This window comes from Orycteropus afer, unplaced genomic scaffold, assembly GCF_000298275.1.
Source record: "Orycteropus afer afer isolate SDZICR_OR568_19922 unplaced genomic scaffold, OryAfe1.0 scaffold00964, whole genome shotgun sequence".
Classification (NCBI taxonomy): Eukaryota; Metazoa; Chordata; class Mammalia; order Tubulidentata; family Orycteropodidae; genus Orycteropus; species Orycteropus afer.
This window is the reverse complement of record NW_006922551.1, coordinates 235375-240655: the sequence shown is the minus strand read 5'-3', so window position 1 is coordinate 240655 and position 5281 is coordinate 235375.

Sequence of the window (5281 nt, the reverse complement as noted above, 5' to 3'; positions counted from 1 at the left end):
CAACCTTCCTTCTGAGGAGTGGCTGGTGGGTTTGAACTGCCAGCCTTCTGGTGAGCAGTCAAGTGCCTTAGGCACTATGCTACCAGAGCTCCTACAATCAACCATAAGAGACAAAAAAGGCAGCATTTGCCCAAAAAAACAAAGCTAAGAAGGCAAAAAGTGGCAGGAAAGAAGGATGAATGGAAATGGGGAGCCAAGGAAGAAATGGGAAGAGTGCTGTTACACTGAGGGGACTGCAACCATTATCACAAAAGAAAACATGTAAGCATTTTTAGATGGAAAACTAATTTGCTCTGCAAACTCTCATCTGAACTACAATAAAAAGTTAGGGGAAAAAACGTTTAAAATTAAAAAAATAATAATAATAAAATAAACTTAAACTAAGTCCCCTACCTAAGAGCAGATAGAATATTGGACTTCAAATGAATGCAAGGCCAAAGGGTCAAAGATGAACCATAAAGTTAGTAGAAGGCAGTACAGAAGAGTAACTTGGCATTAGTGTGTGGAAAGACTCACAAAAAAAGAAAAAAAAAAAAAAAGCATGAAAATTACTACAAGATTTTGATTACTATGAATCATATTGAATGGTTTCTATAGAACTAAGAGTACCAGAGACAAAGGATAATAATGGGTGATCTATGGGAGAAAATGTTTGCAATGTCTTAGAATACCAAGGCTTAGGTAAGAAGATTCAAGAAACATGTGTAAATCAACAAAAATAAGTGCAGAATCCCTAACAGAAAACCATACAGTAAAAATAGCCACTCTATAGGAGAGAAAAACACAAAAGACTTATGAATAAATGTTCCAATTCTTAAGTGCCATTTAAAGCTCATATTAAGTCAGTAAAAAAAAAAGTGAGTTAAAAAGTGATAGGGATATAAGATATATATATATATATATATATATATATATATAAGAAATATGATGATCTATGCACAGCTGGAGGGAGAACGGATATAAATGTATGTATGTATATGCATGTATACATCTATATATTTTCTATACATATATATAGGAGCTCTGGTAGCATAGTGCCTAAGCCACTTGACTGTTCACCAGAAGGCTGGCGGTTCAAACCCACCAGCCACTCCTCGGAAGGACGGTTGGGCAATCCTACTTCCCTAGACATACTGCCTCGGAAACCCAAGGAGGGGTCGCTATGAGTCGGGGCCGACTCGATGGCAAACAACAACAACAACAACATACATATATAAGGGGGCTCTGGTGGTATAGTGCCTAAGACATTTGACTGCTAACCAGAAGGCTGGCAGTTCAAACTCACCAGCCACTCCTCTAAAGGAAGATTGATAATCACTGCTTCCTTAGTGATACGACCTTGGAAACCCAAGGAGCTTCACTAAAGTTGGATTTGACTCCATGGCAGTGAGTTTGGTTTATACACACACACACACACACACATACAGACATACATATGAGTATGTGTGTATATATATATATATATATATATATTTGTGTAATATCGCCATCAAGTGGATTCTTACTCATCATGACCCTATTGGACTATAGGACAGAGTAGAAACATCCCTATAGGGTTTCCAAGGCTCTAAGCCTTTATGGAAGCAGTTTGCCTTGCGGTGCTCCTGCAGAGCTGCTGAGGGATTCGAACCACTGACCTTTTTGTTAGCAGCCAAATTCTTTAGCCACAGCACCACCAGAGCTCCCCATTAAGGTGTAGTAGAGAGCAACCCAGTGACTCACTAACTCTCAAGACCTGAATACATAAAAGGCTGTAAGTACATATGAGTCATGCTAGTATGGAGAGAAGACACATAAAGTGACGTGGTATCATAGTAAGATCATAGAAAGAGAAGGAAATAACAGGTTGCAGATCATAAAATTGCCAGCTCCATTTACACTTTTAGATGCATTTATTAATTTTTTAGCTCTCGGTAAGAATTTCAATGCTGAAATTACTCTGGAATTAGGAATTAGGGTTTGCAATGCATTTCTCTTACGTTTCAGATAGTTTACCCACACTAAATTGATTTATTCCTCTTAGTCTTCTCTGAGAATTCTCTAGTGAATTTGAGTGGCCTCTAATTTAGGCACCATGAAACAGTCTCCAGACACTGTTCTCCACAGGAGAGATAGAGGAATGTTATCCAAATAGAAGTCCTGGGGAGTTTATGATGTTAACATGGCTGTTCCAGAGGGACATTGGTCCTATTTTGTGCTTAGTCCTGGTCCAAGCTTATTTTTCTTCGACCTTATGTCTCCTAAGGGACTGATGGACCTTTGAAACCGGAAGAACCTCCTGAGCATTTAAATAGTCCTTTACAAAGTAATGCAAAATATCAGCTTGTCCATAGAGTCCTCACTGTTTCATAAGCTATCCCTGTGAGACTTTTTAACAGTTCTCCTATATGCAAATTGGCCAAGATGCTGCACTGGAGAATGATCAGATGCGGATTTGCAGTGAGCAACAGTTATACTTTATTACCTTCTAGGACATATCATGAATAGTGAGATAGTATTAAGATAAAGGTGAAAATAAAATGGGAAGGGAAGATTTGTAAATATATAAATGATATTACACATTTATATAAGATATGAATGGATATGTGACAAAAATATATGTAAATACTGGCTTAGGACCTCACTTTTTATGGAAGAACTTTGGAAGTTCCTGCTACAGGAAAGAGTCTGGTTATGTAACCCATACAAGAAACACCTTTGAAAGAGAATGTTCCAAGAAGATAACTGATGTGAATGAAAGGGAGACAATGAGTGTAGATTGACTGACCATTTGAGGAAAATCTGGGATAAGAAACAAAATTTTGTTATACTCTTAAGAGACTATAAGGGATACACAGGAACATCGAATCTTTCTTCAGAATTTATTGAGCGTTTACTGGGTTTTAGTACCTTCGTTTTGGCACTCATAGTTTGATGAAGTAGACTTACATGTAAATTGACACAAAGCATAGGGTAAGATCTCTGATAAAAATATGAAATTATGACTTCTCAATTGAAGTATTAGAGTTAGAAAGAAGGAGGAGGCAATAATAATTCTGAGATTTCTTGCGTAACTAATTGAGTCACTGTTGTGGCAAGCAAATAAAATAGAATCAGATTGAAGAGAGTGTCTTATAAGAATTTAGCTTGCGGAAGCTTGATGTATTGTTATTGCAATATATGAATATAAAATATATAGTACCTTTGAAAAAGACAGTATAGAAAATACCATGGTATTACCTTAGAACCATCTCATCTGGAGTGGCAAATTTCAGGTGAGAGGCTATGCTGACGACCAGAATACAGGCAAAATGTCAAAGTTCAGGCTTCCAGAAGGAACATGGCATTTAAATTATTAAGAAACGAATGGGGGTAATAGTGTGAATAGGAAGTTAGATAGGTCTGTGAAAGTTTTCTGAATGCCCTGGCAGGTTGCTTACTGAAGGTAATGGAAAGAGCAGTTTTACTGAAACAAATAGATTTTTTAAAAAAAAAGAAAAAAATTCATTCAAAAGAAACCAGAGAGAAAGTAATAAAGTGACAACTATACAAGCAGACCATGCTTTCGGGGTAGCTCTTCACAATTTCCTCTGTGTTCCGTATGTTTACCTGAAAGAAGCATTCTGTTTAAGGAGGAGTTAGTTTACTTCTTTCTCTTGATATATGTTAGCTATATTGCCACCTTGTAAATAAATGTATTGAACATTAAAAATATAACCGTTTTTAAGCCTTTATGTATATTTACCAAGCTCAGTTACACTTCATTGTATTTCTAAGTAATATTTCCTGCATAAAATTTAGGTATATATTTCTAGTTGTGTAATATTGCTTCTTACAGTCCTACCTCTCTGGCTGTCCTTAAGCCATGCCATTTCCAATCAGCCTCTATATAATTCTTCCATAAGCAGGTAAAAGAAGGAAATTTGGCAAATCATGTTTCCAAGTGGAAAATTATCATTTGGGGATTTTCAAATGGCAAAAGTTTAATAAGTACTTAAAAACCTTTCATGTTTTGAACATTCAATATTTGAAGATTTTATCTTAAATTCTTATCTTAATCAATAGTTATAGGCCTTATCTGATATGTAGCAATTTCCACAGCTCTAAGTTTCTGCACTTTGACAAAGTTTTGGTCCTAAAGTTTTATGAAATGTTTCATAATAATTCATTTGACATTTCTCAATTTCTTACAAAGAAATGTCTCTTAGACTCACTCACATGCACCTAGAGTCTCATATTTAGTAGGACTGTAGGCATATTATGTAAGCAGAAAATCTTTATCCACAGAGATATTTATTTGGATATACAAAGAGGTAACATATTTTTTATTTAATTAATTTTATTTCATTCCTCAAAGCAAATTATTTTTTTCCTAATTAAGCTAAACTATTGTTTAGTTTAAAGATGACTTACGGGGTTAGTTTTGTTTTAAGGTTTAAAGATTACCTCAGGAAAATAGTTGTTGTGGGGTCATCCAGCCTCAATGGCTCCAGAAATCCTGGATTCCATGCAAATTTGAAATTCTGCTTCATATTTCCCCCCTCTTTTGACCCAGAATCTTCTATAGAACTCTTGATCAAAATGTTCAGTAATTGTAACCTGGCCCCATCTGATTTTTCTGGTCTCATGACAAAGGAAGTCATTGTTCATGGAGGCAATTAGACAAGCCTTCCAGTTTCTGACAAGGGGGAATTTTCATTAGAAATATTTATCAATACTTTTTCGTTTTCACATCCATGGGATACAAGGAAATGGAGAGACAGGGAAAAAGTAGAACTTAAAAAAGCAAATTGCAAAACTGGGGTACATATGCCAGATTCCCGATACCAGGCAGATCTTAAAAAGGACAGCAGGCAGCTATTAACATTAAAAGACAAAGTGAGTGCAAGACTCAAAAAAGCTACTCATGACACTGATAACAAAAGGGATGGATTGTAGGTGCTTTGTTCTTCACTGCAATTAGGCAGTATGTATATTACAGCAAGAGGTAGGGCAGTCTACAGCTGGGATTCAGGTCTTTGCAGAAAACAGGACTGATCTTACATCATCTCATTAATAGCTAATGTGCGAATTTGTAGTTTTTAAATCATTTGACAGACTAAAGGAATCAAATCTTCATATTTTTGTTTGTTTTGTTTTGTTTTCAGCAGTTATTTTCACTGTTTACTAAACTATTATACTATACTGTCCATATCAAGATCACATCATAGGATTAAATTAGCCTTTTATTGATAATGAGGCATATACTGTCAATAATATTGACAAGCTTCATTCTTACGTTTTAGAATTGGGTTATCTTATT